This window comes from Salvelinus sp. IW2-2015, linkage group LG20 (assembly GCF_002910315.2).
Source record: "Salvelinus sp. IW2-2015 linkage group LG20, ASM291031v2, whole genome shotgun sequence".
In the NCBI taxonomy this organism is placed as follows: Eukaryota; Metazoa; Chordata; class Actinopteri; order Salmoniformes; family Salmonidae; genus Salvelinus; species Salvelinus sp. IW2-2015.
The window spans coordinates 50391120-50410315 of record NC_036860.1 but is presented as its reverse complement, the minus strand read 5'-3'; positions in this window follow the sequence as shown (position 1 = coordinate 50410315).

Below are 19196 nucleotides of genomic sequence, written 5' to 3'. Positions count from 1 at the left end.
ACCAGCATAACCACTCCTCCTAGTTAGTTCTTCTCCACCAATAACCAGCTCCTCCTAGGATAGTCTTCCACCAGCATAACCACTCCTCCTAGTGAGTCTTCCACCAAGATAAACCACTTCCTCTCTAGTGTAGTTCTTCCCACCAGATAACCACTCTCCTTAGTTAGTCTTCCACCAGATAACCACTCCTCCTTATAGTCTTCAAACCACATAACCACTCCTCCTTATAGTCTTCCACTCAGAGAACCACTCCTCGCTTAGTATAGTCTTCCACCAGATAACCACCCTCCTAGTATATCTATTCCACAAGAATAACCACTCCTCCTAAGTATAGTCTTCCACCAGATAACCACTCCTCCTAGCTGTAGTCTTCCACCAGATAACCAACTTCCTCCTCATATTAATCCTCCCACCAGATAACCACTCCTCCATATAGTCTTCCAGCCACGAGAACCACTCCTCCTAGTATAGTCGCTGTCCACCAAGGCATAACCACTCCTCCTAGGTTAGTCTCTCCACCACGATAACCACTCCCCTAGCTATAGTCCTTTCCACCATATAACCACTGCCTGCCTAGTGTAGTCGTTCCACCAGATAACCACTCCTCCTAGTGTAGTCTTCCACCAGATTAACCACTCCTCCTTAGCGTATAGTCTTCCACGCAGATAAAACCACTCCTCCTATCAGTCTTCAACCAGATAACCAAACTCCTCTCTTATTAGTCTTTCCACCAGATAACCCCACTGCCTCCTAGTATAGTACTATCCACCAAGATAACCACTCCTCCCTTAGGAATCTCTCCACGAATAACCACTCCTCTCCTAAGTTATAGTCTATCCACCAGATAACCACTCCTCGCATAGTGATAGTCTTCCACCAGATAACCACTACACCCTAGTATATGTCTTCCACCAGATAAACCACTCCTCCCTAGTATAGTCTTTCACCCAGATAAACCACTCCTCCCTAGTATATCTCTCCACCACGATAAACCACTCCTCCTGTATAGTCTTCCACCAAGATAAACCCGACTCCTTCCTATTATAGTCTCTCCACCAGATAACCAACTCCTCCTAGGTATAGTCCCACCAAGATAACCACTCCTCCTAGATATTAGTTCTTCCAACAGATAACCACTCCTCACTAGTATAGTCTATCCACCAATAACCACTCCTCCTTAATTACTCTTCCAACCCAGCATAACCACTCGTCCTAGCTATAGTCTTCCACCAGATAACCACTCGTCCTAGTATAGTCTCCGTCCCACCAGATAACCACTCGTCCCTCAGTTATATCTCCACCAGATAAACCACCTCCCCTATACCTAGGTATAGTTCTTCCACCAGATAACCACTACCTCCTTAGCTATAGTCTCCCATCCGAGCGCAGAATGCTAAAACCACTCCTCCATATATATGTCTTTCCACCCAGATAAACCACTACTTCCCTTAGCTATATCTTCCACTAGGATAACACACTCTCCCTAGATATAGCTCTCCACCAGATTAAAACCCACTCCTCCATAGTATTAGTCTCTCCACCAGAAACCACTCCTCCTAGTATAGTTCTCCACCGGTACCCTCCCATAGTTCACTAGCATAACCACTCCTCCTTATAGTCTTCCACCAGATAACCACTCCCTCCTATATAGTCTTCCACAGAAACCACTCCTCTAAGTTAGTCTTCCACCAGATGACCACTCCTCCTAGCTATAGTCTTCCACCAGATTAACCACTCCTCCTCAGTATAGTCTTCCACACAGATAACACTCCTGCCTAGTATAAGTCTTCACCATCATAACCACCTCCTCTAGTATAGTCTTCCACCAGATAACCCCCTCTCTAGCTAAGTCTTTCCACCAGATAACCACTCTCCTAGGTAAGTTCTATCCACCAGATAACCACTTTCCTCCTAGTATAGTCTTCCACAGATAACCACTCCTCTAGTATAGTCTTCCAACTAAGATACACCACCTCCTCCTTATAGTCTTCCACCAATAACCACTCCCTCCCTAGTTATAGTCTTCCACCAATAAACCACTCCTCTAGGTACTGCTTCTACCACCAGAGTGACCACTCCTCCTTATTATAGTCTTCCACCAGATAACCACTCCTCCTAGAGTTATAGGATCTTCCACAATACACCCTTCTGGTTTCTATCCCCCAGATGAGAACCGACTATCCGAATCCATACAGTATAAGGTCTTAAATGCCTCCACCAGATACACATCACTACCTCCTTAGTTATAGTCTAAGTCCACAATAACCACTGACACTCCTACCTGCATTAATAGTCTCTCCACCAGATAACCATACCCTGCCTGTATAGTCGTTCCACCCAGAATAACCACCCATCCTAGCCTAGTATAGTCAATTCCACCAAAGATAACCCACTTCCTCCTAGTATAGTCTTCTCCACCAGCATAACCCACTCCTCCCTAGATCATAGTCTTCACCAGATCAACCACTCCTCCTAGTATAGTTTCCACCAGCGAAACCAACTCTCCCTAGTATAGTTCTACTCCACCAGGACAAGCCCACTCCTCCATTATACGGGTCTTCCACCACCGAAACCACTCCTCCTAGATATAATTCTGTCCACCAGATACCACTACCTGCACCTAGAATATAGTCTTCCACCAGACATAACCACTCCTGTCACCGTTGGTATAGTCTAATCCACCAGACTAACCCACTTATCCTCCTATATATGTCTTGCCACCAAGCACAAACCACTCCTCCTTGTCACAGAAACCTCTCATAGTTTCATCACCAGATTAACCACTCCTCCCAGTATGTCGATCCACCAGATAACCACTCCTCCTACTATATTGCTTCCACCAGGAGTAACCACTGTCCTTGCCTAGTATATAGTCTTTCAACCACCATATAACCACCTTCGCTCCTTATATCTTGCCACCAGCATAACCACTACCCTCCTCTAGTATAAGATATCCGGTCCACCAGAACTCTCCAGTATAGCCCACGCGTATCGCACTCCTAGATATAGTCGTTCCCACCAGTATGACCACTCCTCCTTAAGTATAGTCTTTCCACCAGATAACCACTCCCTCCTTATAGTCTTCCACCAGATGACCACTCCTCCTAGTATAGTCTTCCACCCAGATAGACCACTCCTCCTAGAGTATAGTCTTCCCACCAGATAACCACTCCTCCTATTATAGTCTTCAACACCAGATAACCACTCCTCCTAGGTATAGTCTTCCACCAGATAAACCACTCCTCCTAGTATAGTCTTCCACCAGATAACCACTCCCCCTAGTATAGTCTTCCACCAAACTAACCAACTCTCCTAGTATAGTCTTCCACCAGACTAACGCCAGACTCCTCCTAGATAGTCGTCCACCAGATAAACCACTGCTTTCGCTAGCTAATCTAGTCTTCCACCAGATGGACCACTCCTCCTATATAGTCTCCAACCAGATAACCACTCCTCCTAGTATAGTCTTCCACCAGATAACCACTCCTCCCCTAGTATAGTCTTCCACCAGATAACCACTCCTCCTAGTATAGTCTTCCAGCCAGATAACCAACTCCTCCTAGTATAGTCTCCTCCCACCAGATGACCACTCCTCCTAGTATAGTCTTCCACCAGATAACCACTCCTCCTAGTATAGTCTTCCACCAGATAACCACTTCCTCCTAGTGTAGTATTCCACCAGATAACCAAGCCCAGTGTGTGCAGGGGTAATTGCTGTTTCAGTTGCTCCATCCCTAAAGGGAAAGTAACACATACTTCCAGTAGCAATGAGCTTTCCAGCACTATCTCTTCTGCTAGTTAAATACAGTACCTACAGTCCATTCCATCCGAAATATGTGTAGATAACCCTGTTGGTACAATGGTCACCCCTCACTCCTTAAGCATGCATTAACGTACGCAGTATTGGTCGAAACAGATTGCAAATGATTATCGCCTAGACGTAACAAATCAGTAACATATAAGACAAAATACTAGCAATAATCCACATTTGTTCTGTCAATGATTTACTTTAAATCTAATGAAAATGTCCAGATATGGATAGAATAGCTGAGTGATGTGGAGGTGTGTGTGTTGAATGTGTGGTGCTGTGTGTGTGTGTGTGTGTGTGTGTGTGTGGTGTGTGTGGTGTTGTGTGTGTGGTGTGGTGTGTGTGTGTGGTGTGTGTTGTGTGTGTGTGTGTTGTGTGTGTGTGTGCGTTTGACATTAACATTTCCAATGGAAGAGAAATGTTAGTGAGATCAGGATCAGACTGAACCTGCCTGAACAGAGATTAAGTAACGTAGTGCTATTAATAATTTCAACATGAAAAATTAATTTTGCAAAAACATTCCTCCCAACGCATATTTTATTTTAGTTAGGCGACATACTGTTTGAATTTTGACAAAGACATTGAGTCCCTCATTCACATCCAGGATCTCCTTGTCATCAACATCCAAGTTTTCATTATATTTTTATATCCATAATAATATCAATTACTATTCTTCAGGAAGTTAATGATGCATGTCCTCTCCATCGGTTGGAACGAAATAAGCCAGTGCCTAGAATCAGAAAGACGGGACTGGTAAGCCAAACCCATTGGGTTAGATGAGAGATAGAACACAGGATGAGAAGAATGACCAGAAACAGCATGAGAAGAGAAAAGAAAAGAGTGAGCGATTCTCAGGCCAAGGCTAGAAGCGAAGACTGTAACAGTTAAGAGATACACCCAGCCAGCGGCAGGGTAGCACTCCGTGTAGAGAGAGGATGTAATAGTTAAGGAGATACAGCCAGCCAGGCAGGGTAGACTTCCTGTAGAGAAGATGTAAAGTTAAGGAATACAGCCAGCCAGGGAAAGTAGATTCCTGTAGAGAGAGGATGTAATAGTTAAGGAGATACAGCCCAGCCAGGGCAGGTAGACTCCTGTAGAGAGAGGATGTAACAGTAAGGAGATACAGCCAGCCAGGCAGGTAGACTCCTGATAGAGAGAGGATTAATAGTTAAGGAATACAGCCAGCCGCAGGGTAGATCCTGTAGAGAGAGGATGAATAGTTAAGGAGATCACGCCAGCCGGGCAGGGTAGACTCCTGTAGAGAGAGGATGTAATAGTTAAGGAATACAGCCAGCCGGGCAGGTAGACTCCTGTAGAGAGAGAGTGTAATATTAAGGAGAGTACAGCCAGCCGGCGCTAGACTCCTGTAGAGAGAGGATGTAATAGTTAAGGAGATACAGCCAGCCGGCAGGGTAGACTCCTGTAGAGCAGAGAGATGTAATAGTTTAAGGAGATACAGCCAGCGCAAGAGGTAGGGACTCCTGTAGAGAGAGGAGTAATAGGTTTAAGGAGATACAGCCACCCAGGCAGGGTAGACTCCTGTAGAGAGAGGATGTAAATAGTTAAGGAGATACAGCCAGCCCGGGCAGGTAGACTCCTGTAGAGAGGAGATGAATAGTTAAGAATAACAGCCAGCCGGGCAGGAGACTCCTGTAGAGAGAGATGTAATAGTTAAGGGAGATACAGCCAGCCGGGCAGGGTAGACTCCTGTTAGAGAGAGGATGTAATAGTTAAGGAGATACAAGCCAGCCGCGGCGCAGTAAGACTCCTGTAGAGAACGAGTGTAATAGTTAGACAATACAGCCAGCCGGGGCAGGTAACTCCTGTAGAGAGAGGATTAATAGTTAAGGAGATACAGCCAGCCGGCGGGCAGGGTAGACTCCTGTAGAGAGAGGATGTAATAGTTAAGGAGATACAGCCAGCCAGGGCAGGGTAGACTCCTGTAGAGAGAGGATGTTAGAGACCAGATGGAGACAGTCTTGGGTGGCAGGAGGCTGGCACAATTAGCCGGGCTGACTAATACACTGAGGCTGGTGTCAAGTGCCCATTCTTCATTCTGGCCATTTGTTAACTGGTGTGCACCATCTACAGCTCCACTCCCCACACACTGCAAAAATGAGTAATAAATCTGTGTGGTTGAGAGGCCTGTTTGGTTTTTGCAGAGGAGAGCTGAGTGGAGATAGCCTGGTGATATACTGTATGAAAACTCCCCAACTCGGCACTGTGGCGAGGCTTGTTCTCCGTCACCATAATAAGACCCAGATGTTTGTCCATTCATATATCCCAAAAAGGAGGCAGTCTATTGACAACCCTCTACTTTATTAAAATGGTTGGTGCTTAAAGGCTTTAGCAAGGGGTTTTTGGTTGTGTGTGGGGAGGGGGGGGGGGGGTATATGGTGGCTGATGGAGTGAGAGGCCTGAAGGTTTGGTGTCCGAGAGTTCACCTAGAGAAATGCCAGTCAGGGAGTTTAATGATCTGAATGCATACCACATCCAGTATGGGTCGTCCACTGACCTGGTGTCAGATCATTTTCTCTCTGCTTGCTTTACTCTGTCACTGTCGTTTTCAATAGCTGGAAAGAACACTTAAATCCAAATGTGATATTTTCTGGACTTTATTCAGCGTGAAACAGTTTTTCACACATGGCAGCCAGTTCTTTGAACCATACAATTTGATGAATTAATCTTTCATCCAATGGATATTTCATCCTCCATAAATGTAGGCTTTGTTAGTTAAAACATGAATTACAATTGATTGTCACATACAGTGTAGTGGATTAATTTAATATCAAACTTGGATTACAGGGTGAAGGATAGAGACATTCGCAATAAAAGACATTCTGTCAAATTCCATGACCTGTGCAAAGCAATGCATTTAAGCCTTTAGTATCCATGGACAAGAAGAGTGTCTGAGCGACTCAAAGTGAATTGCTTTTGTGGAAGAAAAATATATATTTTCCTCATCATTTAGTTCGGTCACAGAATTCATAACAGTTTATAATAGTGAACCATGAATAAAGTCAACTGTAGATGATCATGGACTGACTCTCATGGTATATGTTCCAGTGGTGGTTCTGAAGCCTATTAGAGGGGCTTTGATGTTTCCACTGACCTCATGCATTTGGGAGGCCATGTCTGAGAGTTCATTAAAGCCAGCCTCTCTTTGTTACTCCTCAAGTAAAGATCAGTCAGCCACTCAGAAATGAGGCCGGGGAAGCGACCTCTAGCCAGGAGCAGCTGACGACAGCCACTCATCCAGTGAAGGCACTCCATTCACAAACTCATCGCCCGCACCTCCCCAACACCTCCCCAACACCTCCCCAGCTCTGTGGGGTGTGAAAAATGAGCTGAGGATGAAACCAGGCTGATGTACTACATGGGGGTAAAGGAGGAATAACAGCTCTGGCCATCAGAGTGATGGATGTGTGTGTGTGTGGGGGGGGGTCACCCTGGGACAGGTTTGTCCTCCACCCCTCCTCTGCCCCTCCCTGCCCCCTGCCATCGTCACTGGGAGCTCTGGAAACATGAGAATGTGTGGCGGCAGGTGGTCCTCCACCACAACAGGTCAGCCCAGCTTCTCCAAACAAAAGCAGTAAAGAACATCTCTGCTCACATGAATAGGAAGAAGGAAGAAATAAGAGGAGAGCAGAAAAGGAGCCCCCAAAGGATGCTGGATGCTGGGAGGAATCCAGGACTCACCAAGGGGAGGAGTGCATCAGGAGGGGGTGACAGACAGAGGCACTGATCTTTGTGGTGATTGACAGCTGGTATGTCAACAGAGAGAAGCACTAGCATGGCAGGGAGGTATGACCCAGAGTGCGAGTATGGCACATATGCAATTTACGCTCAGGAACTTTTCTAAAATATTATGTATTTATGGAACATAACATCATAACAAAATGCCATGGGGCCTGGTTACTGTTTCGGGAAATTGTTTTGATCTATACATTTTACAACCAGGTTGTATCAGCATGAAATGATTTTGCCCAATAAAAGACTCATACAGACAAGATTTCCTACAAGCTCTCCCAGTCTCACGTCAGAATTAGACACTCATCCATGTTTCTCAAACGTCAAATTTCTAAGTTGTTCCAAACGTTAAATTTCAAAGTGTTTAAGGTTAAGTTTAGGCATTAACTCTGAATTTTTAAGGTTAGGGTTCAGTTTAGGCATTAACTATAAATTCTTAAGGTTAGGCATTAACTCCAAATGGTTAAGGCAAGGGTTAAGGTTTGGGAAAGGCTTAAAACAAAAATATAAAAAACAACTTTCTATTGCTGGATTCGAACATGCAGCCTTTAGAACCCATCCACAATTCCATAGCAAAACCGAAACCTACTTAAAGATAACAGCACTCACTGTTGCCTCTAGTGGCCGGTTTCCAAGTCATGTCCTGATGCCCTCAGACATGGATGGACGTCGAATACTGACTTGAAGCACAGGTGACCTGCCTGAGATTTCTGCTGACTACCAGATGAACAAATGTGTCTGATATTCAACATCACAGGGGGTGTCCCTTTCTTACAATATGCCTTTGTACGTAGTTTGAATGATTGTGTTATTGATTTATGTCCTTCTGTGGCAGTCAGGCAGGCAGGCAGGCAGTCAGAGTATCAGATTCTCATTGAGGGGATGCTGGGGTGAGCAGAGACCTCACCCCTATACCCCCAGAATGACATGGACCTCTGTGAAGACAGCTGCTGGGTTAATAGAGTGCTGTCTTGTCACACACGTTGTCCCCGGATCCAGCAGGGACTGTCCTTCACAGCCACATCAATACCCACCTCCTTCTCAGGCTCACTCTATAAGGTGCTAAAGATGTCGTAGCACGATTAAGAAACCTGCTTTCTGACACTTACCCTCTAGCCGTTAAAAGTCATATAGCTTTGCTGAGTTGTGCTGTTCAGATCTTGGATGAACTTTGAGTGGCACCTAATCACACCTGCTGCATTATATGGCTCACCTTAAAACATTAAGAGTAGAGGTACAGTCTAGGAAGTCATCAGCACTGTCCTACTAGCCACAAATATCACTCTGTGACACAGAAACAGGGACACAAACCACCTTGGGAGGCTTCCAGTAAAACTGTCAATAGCTTTGGTCCAAATGCTTGGTTTCCTTAGAGAAATGTACTTTACAAACTATTTTCTATTTCTGTCATTTAGCAGGTATCTTTGTCCGGTGCCGAATGTATATCCGTGGCTGGTCATTGAGATAACCTCCAGTGTATCCCTCAATGTTACTGTCTGAGAAAACTCAGTCCAAACCGACACAGGAAACTGGACAATCTTTAAGCTGAGGGTCTAATGAATGTTTTTTTCCTGTGAGTTGGCTTTGAAGTGTGCACATTGTTTGAGATAAAACCTCCAAGATAAATATAAGAGTGTTCTAAAGCGCAGCCGGTTTCAGCTGGTTTTCAGACAGGGTTCCTTATGTCATAAATCAGTCCCATACCAGGTGGTAAATACAGCTGAGAAGCTAAAACAAGAATCCCACTAATGAGGCCTTAAAATAACACTGGGAACCTCTACTGTCACACAGCAGACAAATCTATTGTCCCAGGGAAAGAAGACACCTGCTTTCTGTATTCAAAGACTGCTAAAACTGTCAAGGGCTACACCTGCACTTGACAGTAATGGACTACTGTAGCAAGATCAATAATACAGTATCTCTTTGAAGAGAATCGATTTAGGAGGTGCAATTATCTAATTCCTTAGGACAGGTACTATTTTGACTGACAATGATTATTCCTGTGCAATCATCACTGAAATTGTGAGTTTGATCTTGTTTAAAAGTTCCTCATTAAATTCTTGATATGGGCGATTCCCCGCTGGGATGGCCTGAAAATATTTTTGGTATCTCAGATTGTTCTGGCAATTCTCACATAGAAACTTCAATGGGAGGAAGGACATTTGATATGCTATTGATATGCTATTTTTTTTTTTTTTTGGGGGGGGGGGGGGTTGCTTTTTACATTTGTATCACAAACCATTTTTTTTTTAAATCATGATGAAAGTGGCCATTTTAGGCCCTCCTGTAGGAACCTATTGTCACGTTCATTGAAAGGATCGGACCAAGGCGCAGCGTGCGTAGAGTTCCACATTCTTTAATAGTGAAACTTACAACAAAATAACAAAGAATATAACACACGTGCAGTATTGCAGTGCACAAGGCATCTATACAAAAACAAGATCCCACAACACAAAGGAGGAAAATGGCTACCTAAATATGATCCCCAATCAGAGACAACGATAAACAGCTGTCTCTGATTGGGAACCATATCAGGCCAACATAGACATACCAAAACTCTAGACATACAAAAACTAGCGTACCCACCCTAGTCACACCCTGACCTAACCAAAATATATAGAAAAACAGAGATATCTAAGGTCAGGGCGTGACACCTATGATCTGTGAACCGTAAATAACACAGACAACATCTTGGTGTCATTATATTCTTCATAGTGTGCTCTAACATATGGAGTATGTTTAGATTCTGAAATACACATTTTCACATGTATTTATTATACATAACAAATATTAACATGAATATCTCAAAAGTACCCTTTTTGATTTTGTTCATTTATAAACGTATTGTTTTAAACTACATACTCTACATGTACATCAAATGCCCAGAGCGGGTGCTCTGCTACTTTTGAAGTTATGATACATTTTATGAGCACAACCTACACAGTGAACAGGAAAATGGATTCAAAGGGAACTCCCTCTGCTGGTGCTTTGCTGAATGTGATTGGTTAATGACCTATAATGTCCGTTTTTATGTATAAAATGGGTCATATTTTCAAAAGTAACATAGCACCCACTCTGGAAATTTGACGTGTTTGAAGAGTACATTGTTCCAAACAATATGTCTAAAAATAAGCTAAATCAAAAAGGGTACTTTTGAGATATTCATTATTATTGATATTAATATTTTTAATGTTGAATACATTTGTCTGAATTTTACTTCAGAATCTAGACATACTCCATATTTTAGAGGACCGTATAAGGAGTCAAATAAAATAAAATAGTATCTGTCACATGCGCCGAATACAACAGGTGTAGACTTTACCTGGAAATGCTTGCTTAGAAGCCCTTTCCAACAATTAGAGTCAAAAAATAATAATACAATACAAATACAAAATAGTAACACAAGAGGAATAAAATAGACAAGGTTGAATCTGTATACAGGAAGTACCAGTACCAGATCAATGTACAGCGGTACGATGTATTTTAGGTAAGATACAGTGCATTCGGAAAGTATTCAGACCCTTGACTTTTCCACATTGTTACATTACAGCCTTATTCTAAAATTGATTAAATAGTTTCCCCCCTCATTAATTTACACACAATACTCTATAATGACAAAGAAAAAACAGTTTTTTAGACATCTTAGAAAATTACATTTAGCTTTTACTCAGTACTTTGTTGATGTGCCTTTGGCAGCAATTATAGCCTCAAGTCTTCTTGGCTATGACGCTACAAGCTTGGCAAACCTGTATTTGGGGAGTTTCTCCCATTCTTCTCTGCAGATCCTCTCAAGCGCTGTCAGGTTGGATGGGGAGAGATGTGGTACAGCTATTTTCAGGTCTCTCCAGCTCTGGCTGGGCCACTCAAGGACATTCAGAGACTTGTCCCAAAGCCACTCCTGCATTATCTTGGCTGTGTGCTTAGGGTCGTTGTCCTGTTGGAAGGTCAACCTTAGCCACAGTCTGAGGTCCTGAGTGCTATGAAGCTGGTTTTCAGCAAGGATCTCTGTACTCCCAGTCCCTGCCGCTGACAAACATTCCCACAGCATGATGTTAACAACACCATGCTTCACTGTAGGGATGGTGCCAGGTTTCCGCCAGAGGTGACGTTTGGCATTCAGGCCAACGAGTTCAATCTTGGTTTCAACAGACCAGAGAATCTTGTTTCTCATGGTCTGAGAGTCCTTTAGGTGCCTTTTGGCAAACTCCAAGAGGGCTGTCATGCGCCTTTTACTGAGGAATGGCTTCCGTCTGGCCACTCTACCATAAAAGCCTGATTGGTGGAGTGCTGCAGAGATGGTTGTCCTTCTGGAAGGTTCTCCCATCTTCACAGAGGAACTCTGGAGCTCTGTCAGAGTGACCATCGGGTTCTTTGTCACCTCCCTGACCGAAGCCCTTCTCCCCTGATTGCTCACTTTGACCGGGCGGCCAGCTCAAGGAAGAGTCCTGGTGCTTCCAAACTTATTTCATGTAAGAATTATGGAGGCCACTGTGTTCTTGGGGACCTTCAGTTATGTAGAAACTGTTAGGTACCTTTCCCCAGATCTGTGCCTCGACACAATCCTGTCTCTGAGCTCCACGGACAATTCATTCGACCTCATGGCTTTGTTTCTGCTCCGACATGCATTGTCAACTGTGGCACCTTATATAGACAGGTGTGTGCATTTTCAAAATCATGTCCAATCAATTGAATTTACCACAGGTGGATTCCAATCAATTTGTAAAAACATTTAAAGTATGATCAATTGAAACAGGATGCACCTGAGCTCAATTTTGAGTCTCACGGCAAAGGGTCTGAATACTTACAGTACCAGTCAAAAGTTTGGACACAGCTACTTATTCAAGGGTTTTTCTTTAGTTTTACTATTTTCTACATTGTAGAATAATAGTGAAGACATCAACACTATGAAATAACACATATGGAATCATGTAGTAACCAAAAAAGTGTTATATTTTACATTTGAGATTCTTCAATGTGGCCGTCCTTTGCCTTGATGACAGCTTTAGACACTCATGGCATTCTCTCAACTAGATTCATCTGGAATGCTTTCCAACAGTCTTGAAGGAGTTCCCACATATGCTGAGCACTTGTTGGCTGCTTTTCCTTCAATCTGCGGTCCAACTCATCCCAAACTATCTCAATTAGGTTGAGGTTGGGTGATTGTGGAGTCCAGGTCATCTGATGCAGCACTCCATCAATCTCATTCTTGGTCAAATAGCCCTTACACAGCCTGGAGGTGTGTTGGGTCATTGTCCTGTTGAAAACAAATGCTAGTCCCACTAAGCGCAGAATGCTGTGGTAGCCATGCTGGTTAAGTGTTCCTTGAATTCTAAATAAATCAATGAGTGTTACCAGCAAAGCACCTCCACACCATCACAAATCCTCCTCCATGCTTCACGGTGGGAACCACACAAGCGGAGATCATCCGTTCACCTACTATGCATCTCACAAAGACACGGTGGTTGTAACCAAAAATCTCAAATTTAGATTCATCAGACCAAAGGACAAATTTCCACCGATCTAATGTCCATTGCTCGTGTTTCTTGGCCCAAGCAAGTCTCTTCTTCTTATTGGTGTCTTTTAGTAGTGGTTTCTTTGCAGCAATTCCACCATGAAGGCCTCATTCATGCAGTTTCTTCTGAACAGTTGATGTTGACATGTGTCTGTTCCTTGAACTTTGTGAAGCATTTATTTGGGCTGCAATTTCTGAGGCTGGTAACTCTAATGAAGGTAACTTTGGATCTTCCTAATCTTGTGACGGTCCTCATGAGAGCCAGTTTCATCATAGCGCTTGATGGTTTTTGCGACTGCACTTGAACTAACTTTAAAAGTTTTTGACATTTTCCGGATTGACTGACCTTCATATTTTAAAGTTATGATGGACTGTCATTTCTCTTTGCTTATTTGCGCTGATCTTGCCATAATATGGACTTGGTCTTTTACCAAATAAGGTTTTCTTCTGTATACCACCCCTACCTTGTCACAACACAACACAACACAACACAATTGGCTCAAACGCATTGAGAAGGAAAGAAATTCCACAAATTAACTTTTAACAAGGCACACCTGTTAATTGAAATGCATTCCAGGTGAATACCTCATGAAGTTGGTTGAGAGAATGCCAAGAGTGTGCAAAGCTGTCATCAAGGCAAAGGGTGGCTACTTCGAACCATCTCAAATATAAAATATATTTGGATTTGTTTTACTCTTTTTTAGTTACTACATGATTCCATGTGTGTTAATTCATAGTTTTGATGTCTTCACTGTTATTCTACAATGTAGAAAATTGTACAAATAAAGAAAAACCCTGGAATGAGTAGGTGTGTCCCAACTTTTGACTGGTTCTGTATATAGATAAGGTATCTATGTTTTTTGTTTTTAATACATTTTCAAAAATGTCTAAAAACCTGTTTTCCCTTTGTCATTCTTGGGTATTGTGTGTAGATTGACGAGGAAAACAATAATTTCATACATTTTAGAATTGTAAACGTAACAAAATGTGGAAAAAGTCAAGGGGTCTGAATACTTTCCGAATGCACTGTATGTACATAAAGACAGGGTAAAATGACTAGGAATCAGGATAGATAATAATAAGAGGAAAATAAAGTAGCAGCACCATATGATGAGTGTGAAAGTGTGTGTGTATGTCATATGCTGCTGCTACTCTGTTCTTTATTTTTCATGTATTATTATCTATCCTGATGCCTATTCATTTTACCCTGCCTTTATGTACATATCTACCTCAAATACCTCTAACACCTGCACATTGATCTGGTGCTGGTACTCCCTGTATATAGCAGGTTAGCATTTTTCATCATGAATCTTGTTTTGGAGGCAGCTTTGAGGAGTGGTCACTAGCTGGCACAGCCAAAAAGTGATAGAATCTGATTTTAAACCTAACCATAACCTTAACCTTAACCACACTGCTAACCATAATGTCTAACCATAACCTTAAATAAAGACCAAAAAGCATGTTTTTGTGTTCATATATTTTTTCAATATTGCCAATTATGACGTTGCAGCTGGGCCATCTAAGGGGAAATCGCTCAGTTCTGCCTCCAGTACAAGACGTAAGACAATAAACAGCAATCTGCTATATAGCTTCATCCTTCATCCTTGTATTTTATTCTTCTTGTGTTACTATTTATAAAAAATAGTAATAATAATTTAACTCTGCGTCATGTGCAATTCACGGATCACAGGGTCTTACAGGAGGCATGTATAGGTCTAAAAAGGGCCTGAAATGGCCACTTTCATCATGATTTTCTCCAAAATGGTTTGTGATACAAATGTAAAAAGCATACAAACACCCTTTCTCCCAATTAAATTTCTATGTGAGAATTGCGAGAACAATCTGAGATACCAAACATATTTTCAGATTGCCATATCTGCCAGATTCTGCCAGGCTAGCTTTCCCTGGTTTAAAGTGTGAAATTAAGAGACATCTATGGATTTACATGGGTCAAAGTTGTGTTATACCTGACTTATTGGGGGCAGTATGAGAGTAACACTACTTTCACAGCAATAAATACTACAACCAATAAGAGGAAGAGCCCTGGAAGCAGGACAAGATCAGCAACAAAGCAATCTACGACTCTTCAAGCATAGAGCTAAACATTTAGATTCCATATGAATGCTAGCCACAAGTTACAATAGAACAAGAATAACACAGCAGCACATCTTTGACACAGCGCCAGACTTGGACCTCATCCTTCCTCTCCCCAAACCAGGCACTGTTCACAAGGTATGTTATCCCATTCCATTATACTGTAGTTGTTTTACAAACACAGTACAATTAATGCTTGCCATCACAAAAGGGACAAGACAAACAGTTTAGTTTGATTTTATATCACATAATTTAGACCAATCTGACCCTTCCATACAAAAAATTTCCAGCTTGTACAATATTTAGTCTACTCTATCATCCACTGTATAAATAAATAATGGGAGAAATGAGTGATCTGTCACTGCAGATGGTAGACTCGATTAGAGAGCCAGCCAACCTGTGCCAGACATAACAGACTGGAAGCAATCCTCTCTGTTTGGATGTCATCATCACTGATGACGCAGAGCATGGCTACTGAATGAGTAGGAAGTTTGGGCTTGGTGATTGTCTCTCTGACTCTATTAACATCACCTCATGTCCTTATGTACACTGAAGCAACAGTGAGTGGGCTTTTACGGAGTACCACCAGCGTCATCAGTGATGGCTTTTCCAGATCTCTGTTCTTTGTTCAATAAGCAGGATACAGGATGATGTTGAATATCAAGTCATCACTTCCACCTTTTCTCTGCAGGCATTTCCATTGGCTCTGAGCCACTAACTAATGTGAATTTTTAAATCAGGAATCTACGTGCACAATATATAAGAAGGGCTGTAAAGGTTGATGGTAATCTAGAAGTAACTGGAGATACATCAACCAACATGTCAGCTGTCCTGAATTCAGCTTTTATCATTAAAGTTATGCTATCTTATATATATTTTTAAAGTTAAACATGTAAAATTGCTAAATCTTCGCAAACATTCAAGACTAAAGAATGTCAAAGTTTAAAACAAATCAGTAACGACATCACCTGGACATAGTTGACAGGTTGAGTTATTTTAGAATAATTTATGACTCTTCATTAGTGGCACGACTAGTGAGCCAGACCATGCTGTGCTGACCCTGTTGAATGGTGGGGCTGGCTTTGGGGCTGGCTAGGTGCCTCCTCCTCTCAAGAGGAATGCTCTCAGTGGCCATTGAAGGCCCGTCCATTCAAGGCTCCCCCACAATAGTGATAACACCTCCCTCCAGGAGTGTGAAGACATTCTCTTTCTCCTCACCCTGGTGTTATTGGGCTCTCTGCAACCACAGGGCTACTGCTCTTAAGCACCACTCTAGTTAGCATTCACACAAAGAGCGGCGTGGTCTTCAAGAGAGGCTGTATTTGCATAGATGCTGTCAATCAGCCATTAAACAAATGGACCTGTAATTAAACAGGATTAAGGTTTGAATTTCTGTTTGTTTTTAATCCCCCCTTTCAGATGGGCCTTGTCCTGGCCTGCAAGAGAAGAGACATGCGGCTTGTAGTGAGAGAGGTGTCTATTTGCAAATTTGACAGACAAGTTGACCGCGTGTATTGATATACAAGTTGACCACTCATGCGATACACACACTGTGTAGTCCACCATCCTCTGTCCACAAGTGGGAACTCAGGTGATGGAAGCTTATGGGAGAGCCAAAGCCCCAGACACATTTCACAGTAAATTCCTTAATTTTCACGCGCTGATCCTACTGATACAGTAGCTTATATTATGTCAAGTGTCTCAGTGCAAAACATCAGCTAAAAACAACCAGACATATAGTATGACTGATTGTAATGAATGTTTTGAATACCAATGTGTCTAATTCTCTTGGGACTGACCCCTCCAGTGATATGTGCTGGCAGCTGCAATGAGGACTGTTAACACAATTCGTCTTAACAGCTGCATGAAATCATAGTCTAACAAAGTTTATTTGGTTATACATTTGTCCCGTAAGTGACTCAGGATTAGAAGTCACAAGGGCTGTTCCCAAACCAGTGTCAGATCTGGGCAATTTCAGACCCTGCCGATTTAATTAAGGCAGATTCAGATGGATCATAACGGCAGGCACATAGTCTCAGTGTGAGAGGCACTCAGCTCTTCTACTCCACAGTATCTCTTATTCATGTCACACACATATGCTGCTCCCCTTCAGACAGCTAACTCCACTGCTGTCCTCATCTGCTGTCTGTGATCATCACCTGTCTACATACCACACAGTTCACAGTAAAAGCAATACAAATCAAACCAACAGTGCTGATTTCCTAAAAGTCTGTAAAGGAAGCACATTCTGTTCTCTGATCGATTCTGTCCACTTATCTTGCCTTCCTAGTATTGTACTTGTCCCTTCCTCGACCTTCCCACGATCTCAAAGAGGTGAGAGACCACTAGGATGTGCTTTTCTAACAAAGCAATGATGAGGAAAGGAGCCTGTATGTCTAGGTGAGGCAGAGATAAAGAATTGATCGAAAAGTCCATCTATTTTACAAAAGCAGCCCGATGTATGGTATTTCTCTATTACTTCTCTTTATTGACTTTATCTGAAATCTTTGGTCGCTTTATGACTCATTATGGTATTTTCAGGTTTAGCAGGTATTGAGATTACACGCATAACTAGTATATGATACAAATAAAGATAAGAATGGACAAAAATAAATGTCTGTTTTTATGTTTACCGCTTAGTCTTTCATCGTAAATCCTTTGCATACAGGTGGTTTCCTTTTAAAATGCCAGAGGAAGAAATGTAGGTTCTTTCACCACTGATGCTTGTAAAATCAAATCATAATGTCAGTCATGAGACATTCCTGAGAAATAACTTAACCAAGGCACCACAGAGGGACAATCCTAGGTGCTAGAAAAATTATGTGGTTACGGTTATAAGGATCATGAGTCAAACTAAAGCCTCTCTTACTACGCATCACATAAACCATGAGCTATTTGCTATACAGCACCATTAATTTGTGGAATTCATGTTCTGGGAAAAAGTATATTAACTTCAATTTCCATGAGAAATATGATATACTTCTCAAAGCTGCTACACTCCCTTCTGTCATTAGTAATATTTTCCTTGTTAGCACACTTAAGTGGTATGTGAAGAGTAATCCAAAATAGTTGTTTGTTACACTCCCATGTTTCACATCTTCTGTCATAGCATACACAGTGTGAACTGAACTTGAACTGAACCGCACACTTGAACTGAATTTTAACTGTACACCTATTGACTGCATTCCCTTTGCAATATAAATAGTATACATTTCCCCTGTACATTCTAAATTGTATATTCAGTTCATCTCAGTATATTCCCAGTATATTCTCAACTGTAAATTTGCCATACTCTCCTTCATGTGTAATTGTTCTATGTTTATTATATCCACTTGTATTTATTGTATGTAGATTATGTGTAAATTATGTGTAATTCTGTCTGTATATTGTCTATTGCGAGCAGCACCAATGCCAATGTGAATTATTATGTGGATTATAATTAATGGACATTTTTGTAGGGGGTGATACATTTTTCATTAGGGCAAATCAAGTCTGGAAATCAAGTGGAAATTACAAACTTTAGAAATCTTTTTAAAACTCAAATACACTACAAGTTAGTATTTCCTGCCGTGCAGGAAAATTATCATCAACAAAAGAGTGATCAAATTGAGATCCTACATCTGTAAAGGTGATTCTCATTCTGATTCCGACAGGTACCGTATGTGATGAGTAATCCAAAATGGTTGTCTGCAACACTCTTCTGTCATTGGAAATGTTTTCCTTGTTAGCACACTGCACAGGCATGTGACAAGTAATTCAAAATGGTTGCTATCCAAATTGCAGACATATTAATTCACATAAAAAATAGGTGATGATAAATTTGATTTCGAAGGTCACAAAATGTTCATTGCATGAAATTACTTTTGCTATCCTGCAGGCAATAATTTCCGCATGACCGCCCCGTCCCTCCTAAGTCCTCCTCTCTCCTTGTCTTTTTCCTCCCAACAGAAACCCGTCCTTGGTGTGCTCTGAGGCATTACAGTGTCATGGCCCAGAGAAACATTATTTCCTTTTCTAAAGTCAGCGTCCATT